At 34.4% G+C, this 17788-nt stretch overlaps 1 protein-coding gene across 4 annotated transcripts in view; it reads right to left on the bottom strand.

The window, feature by feature from the left end:
• The window catches only part of LOC118266960 (5-hydroxytryptamine receptor), a 49348-nt gene that overhangs the window by 23072 nt on the left and 8488 nt on the right, over positions 1-17788 (bottom strand). Inside the window, exon 1 of one of the 4 annotated variants that reach the window (XM_035580633.2) lies at positions 31-262. The exons of 2 other annotated variants lie outside the window; for them this stretch is intronic. The gene's annotated coding sequence lies outside the window, so the exon portion shown is untranslated. Of the gene's footprint in view, positions 1-30; positions 263-17788 lie in introns of those variants that run through there. One more of the 4 variants, XM_035580630.2, reaches the window with a different exon arrangement.

Raw genomic sequence — 17788 nt, 5'->3', positions numbered from 1 at the left:
ACGATTTAGTATTTGATTGACAACACTTACAATAAAAATCAAACTCTCACGTGCTCCAGACAACTGAATACCCAACAAAAGTTATAACATTTTAAGTATTAAAATCACCAAGAAAACTATTACTTATACGAAAGGAAACTCGACTGGCACTTGTCACTGAATAATATAAAATATTCGCACTTCTTTCGCTAAAAAGAAAATTGAATTTGATTTGATAAAGATGATCTCGTAAATAATTGATATCTGTCGAAGTTGTACGCCGTTTCCACTATCGACAGTTTGACGTGTCAGTTTGATATCAATAAATCCATTTAATGGAACGTCGTAAAATATTGATGCAGTATTTTGTTGTACGCGCGGAAATTTAATAATCAGGGAGTTTGTTGTTATTTAAAATGTTGTGGTGGCTTGGAGGTTAGGACGTCGGCTTCTCAAGCATGTGGGTTCTAAACCTATGCAAGTACCAATGTGACTTTTCCGATTTATATGTAGTGTGAGAAGAGGCCTTTGATCAGCAGTGGCCACTTATAGGCAGTTGATGTGATGTGATGATGTGTGTGTGGTGATGTGATGTGAATTACTTGTACTGTTTGTAAAAGTGAAATTACAGTGCGACCGTCTATTTTTAGATTCTCAATTTTAAATGAGTGTTTATTTGATACCCAGATAGGTAAAATTATTTTTAGTTAAAAATTTTGAATTTTTCATTAGAAGCACGGATTTATAAATAGATTACCTATCTATCTTATATTCGGAGATTTTTACAGAAATATTTTACAGTGATTTAAGAGCATTTCTATACCATTTAGATATTTCAGATATGTACTTAGTTAAGTATCTACTCATTTAACAAATACAAAGGATGTTTTTTTCTGACTATGTAATGTAAGTCCTTATTTATTTATTAACATTATTTGTTATCAAAACTATCTCAAACAATACAATACGGAGTGAACCTAAACTATTGTAACAGTATTGTCCTCATTTGATAGTGATTCAAATATATCTAGATCATTCGTTTCAGATTCACTAAACCACAGCGCTATTTTCTTACGAAAATTGGATTGAGTGGTGTATATTTGGGTAAAAGGGTTTCACTTGATCGAATTGCCTAAGGAATAGGGCACACGGTCGATTGTCTTCGATAGAAGGGAAACAAAGCCAGATTGTATTGAACTGGGGACTTCAATAAACGCGGAAACTGGCAAGCGTCCGGTGTCTGTGTGCTCACCTGCTTACAGGAACCAAACAATATATTCCTTTATGTGGTTAAGCATTTGTGTCGTGATATATTTATTTTATAGAAGGTGAAAGTGCTATATTTTCCTTCTTATCGCTGCAGCAGAAATATAAGCACTACTTATAACTCAACACGACACCATTATAATTAAAAATACCGCTCTACACGCCTCACAAACTCATTTAAACAGAGTCAATAGCTAACGGTTAAATTCCCTATTAAATAAAGGACTGAGAAAATAGAAATGATTCTATTAATATAGAGTTTCTGGTACTAATTTATCGAGGCGACCAATCTAAATTTCGCTCGCCCGTTTAATTGGACTTTCCCTCAAAATCTCAAATACTATAAAACAACTCTTGAATATTTGATTCGCAATTATAGGCGGACTGGTATAAGAGAACAATAGCATTCGGTATAAAGTATATGAGTTGATTTTAGGAGTATTGTGTCGGTTGTGATATTAGAGCACGTATTTGAGTGAGTTTTCCGGGAGATTTTAAAAGCGAGTGCAGCGTGATTTACCTAGAGTGACATCTTGGAGGAGTGACACGTGTGTCGTAAGTATGTATGTGTCCGGGGTCGGGACGGTTCAGTGGCGGTGACGGCTCACGCATCGCCACCGCGCTCGCGATCGACTCGCTCGTCTAGAAACAGCGTGATTGCGAACGCGGCGCCCGTTGCCCACTCGACCGCAGACTGAAACCCGAAACCTCACCCACTTCATACCTATTCACCGTACGTCATTTGAACTAAATCGTTCGCAATATTGCGCTGTTACCGAAAGTTGACGGTTTGAATGGAAAACCCAAGAGGCGTTACAATAAACTCTGATCGGTTTGGCAGTCCTTCCCTTGGGCAGTCTGCCATGATAACGACTTGTTGACTGGCTAATCTTTTAACTATCATGGATATATTGAGTAGACAGAAAGTGGACATAACATCACACCTGTTTTTATTTAAAAAGATTTATGGACGAAACTCAAAACTGTTTTTAACGCCGAACTCTTAAATTTTCAGTGTTGTTTTGTACCGTAACACTATAAATAGTAATTGTATAGTCGATGGTTCGAGTTTATTGAAAATGATGATGTCTGTCTGTGAAAAACGAAATCGCTTTGATGTCCAACTTAATAGTGTTGATGGCAAAGGATGTACCCAATTAAGAAGTTATTAATCATTAATTTATAATTAGCAAGCTCTTTTATGTACATTCCTGGAACGTAAACTTCCTTATTTCTGATCTCGATGTTTTTGTTAAAAGGTGGTGCGTAAATATGAATTGAAATTCGACTGATACTAAGATTCATTATATTATATCAATACACACTTTTTACCCCACAAAGGGGATAAGCAGACGTTTACAATTTATATTCTGGACTAATTTTTCGCACTTTTTGATATGAGTTCCACAAAATAGAGAGCGAGTCTGTAGTTATAAATTAGGCAAATTATAGACTGCTATTATTGATAATTTAGAGAAACACATTTTTTTTATGTACTACTAATGAATTAACTTAAAATCACGGTTTACTCGCGTACATTAATAGAGAAAAGCTCTACTAGTTTCGAGTCACAGAGGGACTCTTCATAATGAGCAGCGTGCGCAGACGCGGCGACGTCGTGCACTCTACTCCTACTAGTAGAGCTATTCTCCATTAATGTACGTGACGTACGTCTACGTGAGTAAACCGTGACCGTTTTAATTATTTTCGTATGTTTATAGTATTATTATTTGTTTATAGTAGGTATTATTTAGTGTTAATTTAGTATGTCTCACGACAACTATTTAAAAAAGTTTAATGTTGTATAGAAAAAAAAATTGCAGCAACCATCGTATTCCTGCTTTGCAGCCAGAACAGTCGGGAGATTAGATACCCGCCGGCCGCTAAATAATTCATGGCGCGTCTCATGTCATGTTCTTACGGCAGCTTAGCCCTACTTATGCAAAATTACATCGATCACACACATATTTTCATGTGTCACATATTTTGTTATACTTGCATTTAATCTTATGTGTTAATTGATGATTTCTTTCTTCACAACTACGACTTTAGAACATGGTATAACAAAGTTAAGCTTTTTCTTGACTTGAACACCAGTGCCGAATAAACAATATAAGATGCGATGTGTAATAAATATCATACTGCATATAGAGCCATTACCATCAATAAACCATTACTGTATCGTCACGCCTTTTATCCCCGAAGGGGTAGGCAGAGGTGCACATTACGGCATGTAATGCCACTTTTCACCATCTCTATTAGTCTCATGTAATAGGATAGCCTATTGCCATATACTTGGCACGATTCCGTGATACTACTGAAAAAATTTTGAAAAACCTATATAGTTATACTTTGCCCGACCCGGGAATCGAACCCTAGACCCCTTGCCCGGCAGTTATACATACTTGCGACCACTCGACCAACGAGGCAGCCTAAACCATTACGTATTCCGCAGAAACTCAAAATAACATCATGCAAAATGAAATTAATATAACGAGACAACTCATCCGACCATCTGGTCTCAAAACCACCATGTAATAGTCAACGTCTAATCAATGAAAGGAAACCGTTCCTTTCTCACCACACAGCTATAACTTGGGAAAACACGAACCTCCTTCGTGGCCGCCGGCGGTTGCCCGACCATAATGTAAAGCGGTCTACAATATTGTTTATGAAACCTTACTCCGCACTCGGGCAAATATTGTCGTTCTACTATTTTCACTTAGCTCTTTCTAGAACGTCTGTTTTGTATGAAATATCGCTTTGTTATGTATGTATAGATGAAAGTTAAGACCGAGTAGCGGGTCTTCTGTTTGACCCTCTAATGGTAGTAGCACAGAGTCTGAAATAGTTATTTTTTTGAGGAGGTAAATCATCCAATGACTTCTCCCGCCTTGAGCGAGGCGAGAGGAAGTGTTAGACTCTTACTGACTAAAAACTACCCCGTTCCTACTCCTGCTTTTTGAGCCGGAGCTCCGATAACCCGATAGGCAGTCCGCAGCCCCGGGTGTCTGAAATAGCGTACGGTTTACGGTGCATGTTTAGTAAGCGTGCTTCAACTCACAAGGGATTCATAACGTTACTAACAAAAAATGAGTTTGCCATTTAATATGCGCACTTATGGTGACCATAAACCTATAAACCATAAACACAATAAAGCAGGTGTAATGTTATTCACCCCCGTCGCATGTTCACAGACTATTAGCAAGTCCTATAGGTATAATTTTCAGTGTTCACACTCATTTTCCGATTCATCATATCGGACTTGTACAATAGTAATAGTTATTCTCATAATAAACATTCATGTAATTGTGCCTTGATTGCGTAAAGTATTATTTGACATTTGTGGCGCGGATTGCCATGGTTTTTGACCTCTATTGAATAAGAACAAAAGCTTCACCTCTACTTACTCCTCTGGTGAGTATAAGGCATATGTATAGTTATGACTGTGAATAGAAAATTAGTTTACCTTTGTATGTACCTGCCCGTTTCTGTAACCCTTGACATGATTTAACTTTGATTATTATATTGTGTAGCATATTTCAAATAACAGTAACGTTCAATGTTCAATCTCAAACGACACAACGACCCTGTTTCATTAGGTGCCAATGGTTAAGTTATTTTTATGTAACTGTTAGATAATCGACACATCTACGAGTAATAGCTTACAATGAAATGTGTTAATGTGTGAAGTTAAGAAAAACTTAATTAGCAATAATGGATAGAACAGTCTCTAAAACATTTCTTTTAGTCGATTATTAAATCACATTAATATCATAAATGTATACGATTGTTTGTTTGAATTTTTGTCCGTCAATTACGCTGAAACAACTAAACGGATTTTCATGAAATTCTGTAAACTGACAGGGTATGAGTTGACTTTAGTGACAGGATACTTTTTATCCTACGGCAACGCGGGCGAAGCCATTTGCAGAAGTTAGTTGAATATAATTAGGTACTTATTACTATAAATTATGTTAGGTACGTATGTAATGAATATATAAATCATGTAATAATTATTTTTGTACGTGGTTATTACCTATTAAGCAATTAGCCTTAAAGTGACATTAGTCACTTTTCCACATAAATTGTATTAATTAATTAAAATTTCATTTATCTTTAATGACTACTAGGTATTTCTGAAATAAATGAACAATTATTTTATATTATCCTTACACCTAAAAGTACCTAAAACGACTGATGTCATTGCACCTACGTGCATGCATGGGCAATGACCATGGAAAAAACCCATCGAAAATTGAAAAATTATTCAAAATACACACAGACTATGTGCAAAGAATTAAGTGTTATTGGCCAATATACCTACGACAGTTTGCCTTCAATCAATAGATAATGGGAGGTTAGCATTCAAATTATAATTATCTAATTGATTCTAGCTAATATGCCAATAGTCATAACACCAATTTGTAAACGAACAACACTTTCGGTAAAGTGAGTTTTCATATATACCTACATAAACTCACGGCATTGTCGAATGATTTTAGGCAAAAATTAGAGAGATTTTCGCCGAATCCTACTTCTTTAGCGTCCATCGTCCATCTCTCGCAAACATCTCATCAAACGTAACAGTTTGACGAGTTTAGTTTAAAGGCAAGGCCAAACAATTGTTAACTTTATAAGATAAATAAATATTAAATAAAAATCACCATCGAGCATTTCGACACCAGCAATTTATACTGCGCTAACTCGAAATTTGCAAAAAACGTTTTTTTATGCCAAGTTGCTTAAAATGTGTGTTTACATACGTCATAAAAAAATTGAGAAGAAATATGCAAAAATAAGAAAGTTACAAATCTTATAAAACGCTAAGTAAAGGTACTTTTTGAAATCACTCGATTTATATTACGCCAACTATTATTAGCGGAGTGTGCGCGGGGATCACTTTGGTCAAAATCAGTGCAACACTGCGCTAACTCATAGTTAGCGTAGTTTAGTGCGTTCGTGTGTATACTTGTTCGTTTGTAAAATGAACGACTTAGCGACGTTTACATAGTAAATACTTATGTATTAACGTATTAATTAGTTTATTAATGGTACGTTGACTATTCTTTTTGTAAGTAAGTACATGTTCTTTATAAAAATATTGAATTATGCATCAGATGATTAATCATGCACTACGACCTCCCGTACTACACTACGCTAACATTAGTTAGACGTGTATAAGATGTAACATTTTTTTGATGAATTACGTTTATATACGGCTAACTTGCGCTAAATCAAAAAATAGAAATAATTAAGGAAATATAAATATGAGATATTACAATGAATAAATTAAATATTAAGCATACCAAATTTCAAAAAAGTATCTTAATTAATGTAAAAGTTATCACGTTTTTCCCTTTAAACGCCTCTACTGTAAAGTACGCTTTTTTGAGTTAGCGTAGTATAAATTGCTGGTGTCGATTTGGTCATACAAGTATACGCGGTTCTTAAAAAGGCATATTTATTAATATTTATCCAATTAACCTAAGCTCATTTAAGGAATTTAAAGTTGGAATGATGCTACTCCAATCTATCAAAGTTATGTAGATTTTCAATCGTATCTTTTCTGTATAAAGTAAAATTTCGCCTAAAATGTTAGGTATAGTTTTTGCAAAGAAGCTTAATCCGCTAGTGTCAGTTTTGATACTGTTTCTAGTAAGAAAGAAATGTTTACGTCTGTCTCAAATTATGTTATATGCCTTTTTAATCATCAAATATACGATCATTAATAGTGCTCTTCATCCACGTTTGTTTTTAATTGCAGTTTGTTTAGTCTGGAATCCCACTAGCACTAAATTAAGCGGTAATCACTGAGTACGTACCTATAATGGCGTAAATAGGTACCTACATAAATTGAATACTGTCATATTAACCGGTTAGTCAACTACTAAGTTAATATAAAGTTTTATTATTTTATAAAATTTTATTTATTGGTTTGTGGTTGTCATTGGTTTTTCTTTTTTTCCAGCTAATTATGATGACAAATATTTGAATGGAAAGTTGCTGCATAATGTTGATTTCTTCGTCATTTTGAGCATGACGTCACTGATGTTTCATTTGTTTTTTCTTTTGTGTAGGAATGATAGTGGTTCAGGTGCTTTTATAAAAGAAAATATTTATTTGAATTTAAGTAGTAGGTACCTACTTGATATGTTATGTTTCTTGAATTTGATGTGACATTTTGTTTTTGTTTTTCATTTCAACTGCGATCTGTCATCTCCGAAAATGTCGTATTGCTCTCCCTTGTGTAACATGTATCAAAATGAATGAGCAAATTTAAAAACCGTTTTTTCGTGAATATTCCGTTTATAATTATTATTTTTCTTATTCGGAATGGATACACAACCGACAAACAAAAGATTACATAAATCGAATTAGTCGAGTTACAAAATTAAATGATGTGACTAACACGACTATTGTTATAAGTATTGACTGTTGATTGAAAGGTTGAATTTTACTAGCTGTCACTTCTATATTGTTAGAGACTTGTAGCTAAATAATATGCAAGAAGTGTCATCACAATGACATTTTTTTTAAGGCAATTAATACCTATATAAGTTTTTAAACTGACATGGTCACGAACACTATAATTAGAACTTACGACGGGACTTACTAGCTGTCACTTTTATATTGTTAGAGACTTGTAGCTAAATAATACGCAAGAAGTGTCATCACAATGACATTTTTTTTAAGGCAATTAATACCTATATAAGTTTTTAAGCTGACATGGTCACTAACACTAATAAACGTTAATCCGTGATCATGGCGCTTGCAACAGTGCCGAAATATCGGAAACTCACCAAATTCAATAAACATGGTAAATATCCCGTCGTAAGTTCTAATTATAATAAATACCTACCCCAGGTGACAGCATATGCATAATTAAAAACATAATACGCGAATAACGAGAGCCGAATCACTAAAAATGTGACCAAAACCAAAATTAAACATGTAACATAGTCAATTAGGCATGTGTTTGTAATGAAATTAACCCACATATAGGGAGGCTGGCGGTAATAATAAATGTATGCTGCTATATTCGTCACCACTCGGCCCTTTCAACAATGAATCTCAGGTGTTTCGGTCAGGCCCCGTATATTTTATGCGTCGCAGAAATAAAACATAAATCAAAGAGCTCTGCTTCGCTTGACATTTTTATGCACGTACCGCTGTTAGAATGTGTTTATTCAATGAGAGGGTTCGCAGTGTGTATGTACCTAAGTAGAGCCGTAATCAGTAAGTATCGCGTCAACAATAACGTTATCATTATTATATATTCGACATATTTCATATTAGGATCATCAACAGTTTGTAAGTTGACCACTGCTGACCAAAGGCCGCTTTACACAGAAGGTGTTTGCTCAAAGTGATGAGCCCAGGTTTCCTCACAATGTTTTCCATCACCGTTTGTCAGTGGTGTCTAATTAATAATCTCAGAAAGTACATATAACTCACAAAAAGTCACATTAAATGAGAAGCGTCTTAAACCACCGGGACACCACGACATGCGACATTTCATATTAGGATGCTGAGAACTATTTCAGTAAAGATACTTAATCTAAGATAGATTAGGTGTCTTTTTAATTTTTAATTTCAAATTTCAAATACAGATTTTGATGTACAGTTTGTATATGTTTCTAGACTTTGTATTAGACTTAGCAACATCAACTGTCTACTCGTTTCAGTATCAGTCTTTACAATACCATGTTACTTGACTTTGTACCACATTTGATAACATTAACATCAACTGTCTAGTTATTTCAGTGTCAGACCGCCTAGTCTAGTCCAGATTACAATAAGTTACCTGTTAAGTAATAGTCTCATGTCTTAAGCTCACCTAAGTGTTATTTCTATAAGATGTTCTAAAATTATCTACCACGCCTTTAATGGGAGGTAGTGTTGTGTTCGAAGATGAGATGTTAAATAAACATTGAGTCTACTCTGCATAAAGTGGTTCACAAATACGCACGACAGACCCAGTGAAAGAGGTGGCTCTTTCATAACAAACTCATACGTAGATTTTATGAATGAAAAAATACTCATAATCAATAATTTATATTTACTATTGTAATCTTCAAACACAACACTACCTCCCATTAGAGCCGTGGCAGATATTTTTAGAACACCTTATATAATAAACATTATAATATTATTTTTGCATCTGAGCCACGCGTTCTCAGGCGTGGGTAATCCATTCCACTTTACCTCCTACAAAGTATCGATTTAAACAAATATACCTAGAACCGTATTGAAAGCAACTTTGTAGGTACCTTCTGAAAGTAAAGCAATCGATAGCAAGAAGGTGACATGTGCCAATTCTTAGAAGTTAGAAGCAACCTCACCGCGACGTAAATTGAATATAACACGGGTCCATTTTACGATTATTAGAACGGCAAATTCTGTGTTTTGTTACTTGACAGTTGACGGCTATCGCATTAGGTTGCCGTAAAAGATATGTGACTTCCTAGAAAGTAGAAAGGGTAGGTAGAGGTAGAGGTACAAGTGTAGATATGTTAGTAGGAGATATTGTTTCTATTTATTGTACATATCTTATGTTATTAAGCCATTATAGATTAATTTAGGCATCTACTCCTATAAAGGGAAAATATGCCTTATACATCTTAATACCAGGGATCACAAACTTAACCTTCTTTAGTTAAAATAATTATTGTTACTAGGTAATTTACAAGGCTAAAATTGTAAATGTCTTATCGCAGACTTCGTTTCGAATCCGTGTAAATAATTTAAAATTGATTGAATTGACAATTAACAATGATTAAGATAAAATCATACACCTAGCTATTAAACAAAAAACAAAATCCGTAAACAAAATTAAAACCGAAGTCCATAACAATTATGACGCTAAACGCTTTTATATGACCCGTCGATTACACTAAATGTAACGCATAAAATTTCCATCAGTGCGTGGACCCAGTACTTTGCCCACCGACCAGTCCAATTTGTATTACCTGAGGGAAATGGGGTATATAATCGAGCTCGTATTCGGCCGGCCATTGATTGATTGATATTTGGCGATGCAATACTTGTAATTGATGTTTCACGTGTTCTCTGTGTGTCAGAGATCACGGTTTATCAATTTCAATCTGGATTGTATGGCTTATACATAATTAAGTGTAAAGGGTATGTGGGTACGGGTTTTAAAGCTGAGTAAATCGTTTGGCTGATTGAATTTTACACACCGTAATACGCAAGAACTATGGCACAACATGTATAAATGAAAATCGAGTCACTGTTGAATAATAAACATCAAGTCTAATGCTAGTCGACTTGTCTCAAAATTAATCTAGCTTCCAAATTGAATTTTACAGTCATGTTTAGCCGTAACATAAAAATCATTGATTTATTTCTGTACATAAAAAGTAAATGAACCTTTTAATATAAAACAATCTGCCATTACCTATAAATATTACGCTAAACGTAACATCAAAGAGTCGTAATAGATAATGTTGGTTTCAGCCAAACATCGGTTTTACAAGATACGCGTTATTAATGGGGTTCCGAGCAAAAAATAATTATTAATTTTGTTAATCAAAATTTATTTAATGTGAGTAAAATAGGCGTAGGCGCGACACGCTGTGAGGATTAATCAGGATAATCCCAGATATTATGAAGCTCGCAAATTCATTCCGGACATTTAGGACCTTTTATATGGTAGCTGTAGGCTAATAATGTAACTAATGTCAGTCAGCTCTGTGATATTATCTTTCCGTAATAATTACGTCATTTATTTATAAAACCGTAAAAATATATGTAGCTCAAAGGTACGTGTCCACAGGTCCGCATCGTACGCATCGCACGCAACGGATTTTAGTTTGTCTTGTATAGAAACTCATACAACTGCATCCATTGATCCGCATCGTACGGACCGCATCATTAGCAATGCCTACGTGCGATGCGTACTGATGACGTCATACGGAATGCGTACGATGCGTGCGATGCATACGATGCGGGCCTGTGGACGCGTACTTTTATGGGGTAGAGAAAATATTCGCGCAGATAAAATTGTATGGTCTACAAAAGTCAATGTAAAATGTAACTTTTGCAAATAAGAGGCTATGCCAGGATTTTTATCAAAAAAGGTTTTAGTTCGAATGTTTGTTTTTCTTCTATTGTTTTCCCTGTTCCGGCTTTCAGTAAACTGAAAGGAACTTGAAGAGGATTACTTCGATATCCGATTAAGGTATCTGATTATATACTTATTCAAGTTACTCAGTTCTTATTTAAATGCGAATGGCTATTTTTGCCTGTGTAAGACATGGTTTTAGGAATATTTAATCGTCATTTGTCAAAAAAATCTCATGCATGCAGCATGCAGGTATATAAATATCCCAACACTTTGTCTTTATTACTGTTTTTTTTGATGGGTTTTCGAAAATTTCTCAGTATAGTTAGCACGAGTCTGGAATTGTAGCCCCTGGGTGTATAAGAGATACATGGGACATACACAAATGGTGAGGGGTGTACATTATACAGTGGCATTACGTGCTGTAATGTATATCTGCCTACCCTGAGGATCACTTACGTTCCAAACTTTGTCTCGACGTTTTCTGTGAAACCTAGTTTCCTAGAATGTTGATAAAATACATAATTTATATTACGTACGTAAACGTTGTATCATTTGATATATTCAAGACTCCGTGAAATGCAGCCACACGAAGTCTTAAGTAATAAATCTCCACGTAGTATAATACTTAATATGAAATGCAATTCGTCACGCAGTACGGTGAGTACCGCAGCAATTTGTTACAAGCATCTGTCTCGTAATTACTCGTGTTATAAATTACTAAACGTTATGACTTATGAATGAATTTTGAAGCAATAGAGGTGATGACAATACTCTGTTTAAAATAAGAATAATTAAAAAATATCAGTCACATATGGAACGAAAGATTTTTCGACTATAGACTGATTTGAAATGTGTAGGTATAATAATTATTTTAAACATAACAATATAGGTATATAACATTGCAAGTACTCACTACTAAACTATATTGAGTTCATATCTATATAGAGTTCCTTTTTAAGTTTTCTTTTTACTTCAAATAAAAATAAAACACTGATCTAATATTGAATATTCCATTTGACGTAAGACGAACTAAATAGAGGTTTAATGTCATCATCACTTTTGTCAAAATGGCGACCAGTCCAAGTAGCAAACTACGAATTTATCAGAATATTCATTAAAGGCAAATTAGGAGCGAGAATGGCAGTCACAGGAGTGACAGCCAAATGATCGTTATACGTACAGCTGTTACGCATTCTAAATGACGAGCGGTTAACTTTAAATGAGTTGTAGTTATCAATGACCGATATTAATGTTTGTAATATGGATAATAGATTCTAAAGCCATTAACACAAGGTTTCAATTAACGAGAAGTAAAATCGACGCTATAGAATATACTAAGTATAAACGCGTTCTCTTTTCAAATGGTACCGTGACCTTGTTTATTTTAGTCGGAAAATGTTATGAATGAAAACTATTTCGTTTGAGAAGTAATGTTTAAGCATTTCCCCGATGGTTGCAGTAAACTACGATGTAAAATATGTACGACATGACCTTATGTAAGAGCTGCAGTATACACCAGTGTAATAACCAACAGCTACCTCATCATAAAATGTATAAGCCTGTAAACTTGAGACTTTGCACGTGTTGGGTCGGTTCAAGATGCTCGCTACCTAAGTACTTACGGTTTTCACAGTACAATGAGGAGAGAAACGATATGAAAATAATGGAAACCATTCAAATATGAAAAATGGCGGCATGGTGTTTGTAATAGTTGGTTTGAATAACAAAAGGAGAGTAAAACTTAGTGTTATTTTGTAAACTTTCTGAATTTAAACTTTATCTTCTCATTATTAATGTTGTTTTTCACTCTCACTCTTAATGAACATAGTATTATTGTTAAATGTCAATCAACTGATTTTATTTGTAAAACTTGATATTTTAGTCAGTAGCACCTACCTAAATACACCAGTTATGAATAGATCCTGGCTTTAGGCTAAGGTTGTTGACTCACCGTGTCTACTTTTAACTTTATTGTACTATGTACAAGTTTCTGATATTAATTTCATGTAACTTTGATATAAATATGTAAATGAGTACTTATATCTGTTTATTTGTTCAGAGAGTCGCTGGACTGCGACCGAAGACTTTGGAGTTATATACAAAGTCAGACTAACATACATTCGAAAAGTTTATACATATAGAAAGATCTCAATACAGACTTTAGTGCATCTAATTTAAAGTTTTGTATCTGAATGCACAACCTATATCCAGCTATAAGCGACAAAATTTCTCACGATAAAGTTTTTGAAAAGACAGATACAAGTCGGTCGGGAATACTCATTGGAGCCGACCTCAATGTTGTAACAATAAATATTCTGTCAATAGTACAAGTAAATATAATAGGATCGAGAACAAGCGAACCATCTGCGGTACTCCCGTACGTAGACATGTCATTACAAGAATGTTTTCGCTAAAACGATAAATAGCACATCTAATTCTGTAATAACACGTAACTACAATATGTTTCAGTTTCTATGAATATTGTTAATATAACGTACTAATAATAGGCAAGGAAATTCGAGAGCAAGTAGATAGGAATGTAGAATTATTCGTAACAAATGATAGTTGTGATTTTGCACAATATTGCTACGGTCGCCAGTAACGACGGGTGAACTTGTATTACGTGATTGTGGTACCGGTACTTAGGTATTCCCTGACCGTCTCACGTGTCGGTCTCGTCCCTTAACGCGCATCACAATAACAGGAGAAACATCAACGGAATAGAAACATTTTGTATTGTTACAATCGAATATAATCGATCAAATTGATCTGGTATCGATAATCGTTTACGGCGAAATTGGAAAGCACAATGTGGCTTACAATACAAATCCGTTTTGTATCGCAAAAACCTCGCTGCGAGGAAGTGTACGCGCTTTAATTTCTTTTGTCTTTTTACAAAGTCACTGTCATGGGATGTGATGTTCAGAAACTAAATTAGTCCATTGAAATGTTACAATTTGAGGGCCGAATAATGCATTTCTTAGAGGACGCAATTTTATTTTTTGATCATGTATCAATAGAAGCTTAACTTGAAGTTTGTGGGGTCGCCACCCTTGTCCCCCGGCCGCCATCTTGGAAAAAGGGATGGAAACACTTTTTTTGCTATATCTCGGAAACTATGCATCGTAATAAAATTTTTAAAATCATAATTTATAGAAAATTATTTTGCTTACAAATATGTTTATATACCTTTTTGCCCTAAATTAACAATTAAAGAAGTTATAAGTAAAAAAGTGATTTTTTTTTAATAAAATTTTAATTTTTGCTCTATAACTTTTTTTTACATTTTATAAATAAATGACTACAGACCAATCTTGAAGAATATTTTTCGAGAAAAAATTTTCCCTACAACTGTTTTCAAATTCATTCATTAGAAACTCAGTTACAGCGCTCCGAAGTTAACCGAGTTCGTCAAATTAGTCCAGTCAAACAAGCTTATACATATAGGTAAGATCTCAATACGAGATACTTTAGTGCTCTAAGTTTGTATATAGTTTATATTGAACTGAATGCACTCCCTATATCCATGTTATATATGGTAGGGTGTAACGACTCTTAAAATTTCAGGGTCACGGTAAAGTTTTTGAAAAGATTTCCTATGAGTACAAGTCGGTCGTCATTGGAGCCGACCTCAATGTTGTAACAATACAATATTCTGTCAATAGTAATAGACTAAGTTTTTTTAATACGGTGATCCGTTTTCGAGACAGAGAAGAACCATCTGCGGTACTCCCTCACATAGACATGTCATTTTTTTCAGCAACCTATCCGTGGTGGTTCGCTAACGTTAAATAGCACATCTAATTCTGTAATAACACGTAACTACAATATGTTTCAGTTTCTATGAATATTGTTAATATAACGTACTAATAATAGGCAAGGAAATTCGAGAGCAAGTAGATAGGAATGTAGAATTATTCGTAACAAATGATAGTTGTGATTTTGCACAATATTGCTACGGTCGCCAGTAACGACGGGTGAACTTGTATTACGTGATTGTGGTACCGGTACTTAGGTATTCCCTGACCGTCTCACGTGTCGGTCTCGTCCCTTAACGCGCATCACAATAACAGGAGAAACATCAACGGAATAGAAAGATTTTGTATTGTTACAATCGAATATAATCGATCAAATTGATCTGGTATCGATAATCGTTTACGGCGAAATTGGAAAGTACAATGTGGCTTATAAATTCCGTATTGTATCAGAAAACCTCGCTGCGAGGAAGTGTACGCGCTTTAATTTCTTTTGTCTTTTTACAAAGTCACGGCGGTTCTGTGAAAACGAAAGGTGAATGAAGCATAAGGGTTTAATTTACTGCTATGCGATGTTCAGGAAACTGAATGAATTTTTTAGCTAAGTTAAGTCAATCCTCCTATTATGATAACCATATCCACCTACATTTTATCATTACTCTATGTATTTAAATGTTTGGAAATATAATATATTTAGAAGAAGAAATTAACCGCCGTACTTCTTAGCGTTTTCGATACAAAATCGTTACTAATCAACAGTTTAAGTAATCGTTAAATGTTTCGTGACTGCGGCTGTAAGTTATTTTCAAATTGTAGGTTTGATTGACAGAATCCATATCACACAATATCAGTGCATACTGTTGCCGTGGTTGTTGAATAATAAATCGATGCACCTGTCCGATACCACGACATGAAAATTGATAGCTTTGTGAATTAATCTTAATCAAAATCGATGAAAACTCGAAAATGCTTTTAATTTTTCCACTAGAGAAACACCATTTTCCAGTAATCTTTTTGAAGGTAATAATGACATCATATCTTTTTTTCTGTGTATCTTTGTTTTGTTTTTCTTACGTAAAAACCTTCTTTTAACAATAAAAAACCTAACAAAAAAAGAATTAACGAAATCGGTTGAGTTGTTCTCGAGCTTCCTGTTTAGCAACGCATTTAGATATTTATTTTTGTATTATAGATTTTTACGTTTATGGTTAAAAATTTGGTGGTATTATTGGCATCGGATTCTCACATTTTTTGAAGGTACAGTTTTATTCCTTTTTTCAATCCAATGGTCTTACTTGACTGTTAAAGTATCTTATGTCGTTTAGTATACTAAGTACAAACAAAACAAATAATTACGGATATAAATTAATATTCTAACATTTATGGCTATTCCGTTTATTATTTTAATGAATCACTTCAGTCGTAAGTAAAAGGACGCGTCATTAACTGTTTATGTCTTTCATTCGATAATGTATTTATTTAGCTCAGCTGTTGACAGATCAATAGCTACCGAGAATCGCTTTAATATTATGGAAAAATGATTCTTTATGATCTTAACGACGTAGGTAATAGACGATATTTCGGGCTGTAAAGTATTTGATGGAGTTAGAATGCCAATAACATACATCTGAGGAGATATGTGACGATAGAATTATACAATGATATCGGGAAACGCGGAACAAGTTTTTATTGCAAAGCAATGAGAATAAGATTTTATGCGAAACCTTTTCTGATAGTCAATGTTTGCAAAGGGAATTTAAAAACCATTACGTCACGAACGCAACATTTAACACTTATTTTTAGATGTTATTCTTACATTTCACCGCCATGAAAAACATTTGTTAGGTGCGCAAAGTTATATTTTGTGAATTGTGGCTTGGAAATGCGAACGAAACATTAGAACACAAGTACTTGGAAACATAATGAAGCATTATTTTTGTTTGGTTAGATCAAAGGGAGAACATTAATGTTCACTTCATCATTACCTACGCTATAATGTCACATGCAAGAAATGTATTTGTGTTTCATAGAAGTGTCATAGCACTGTGTAATACCCGCGGGAACGTGTGCCAATGTTATTTGTTTAACAGCCACTGAAATGGTTGCATTTGAATGGATTTGTATTGACGGAGTAAACGGCGGCTAAATTGTGTTAGAGCGCCGTCCATCCGGCTACAAATCAAGATCGTCGTGGCATAACCATTGATTCCGCTTTGTAGATACCTCGGAATCGCAAATAATTGTGTCGGGACCAAGCTTGAGTACCATAAATTTACAACAAAGGCCTAACATTCCACATCCAACATTACAGAAGATTATCTACGTTATTGTAACAATCAACCCTAGAATAGAACCAAAAATATACTAAAATATGTAGATGTGTATGTATGAATGTACTATTGTAGTTTTTATCCCGTAGAATTGCCCTATTTACATAGATTAACTTGTTTATCAAAGATTGAATGGGCATTGGTCGGGCATAATGCCTGTCCCATACTCGATGGGACAACTCGTTTCTTTTATTTGTATCAACAGAATATAAAATATGTTTCTTTCTGACATGTGTCATATTTGCCCTTTAATCTTGTTGGGTGGAACCCAACATTTTATGTAGGAAAAAAACTTTTATCCTGGCACAAAGGATCCGTAATATAAAGATAGATTACACAATGTGTACAGCGACGTCGACAGTTCGGTA

Source organism: Spodoptera frugiperda, chromosome 23 (genome assembly GCF_023101765.2).
Source record: "Spodoptera frugiperda isolate SF20-4 chromosome 23, AGI-APGP_CSIRO_Sfru_2.0, whole genome shotgun sequence".
NCBI classification, from domain to species: Eukaryota; Metazoa; Arthropoda; class Insecta; order Lepidoptera; family Noctuidae; genus Spodoptera; species Spodoptera frugiperda.
Note: the sequence above shows the minus strand (reverse complement) of the source record. Positions and strands in the feature narration are given on the sequence as shown.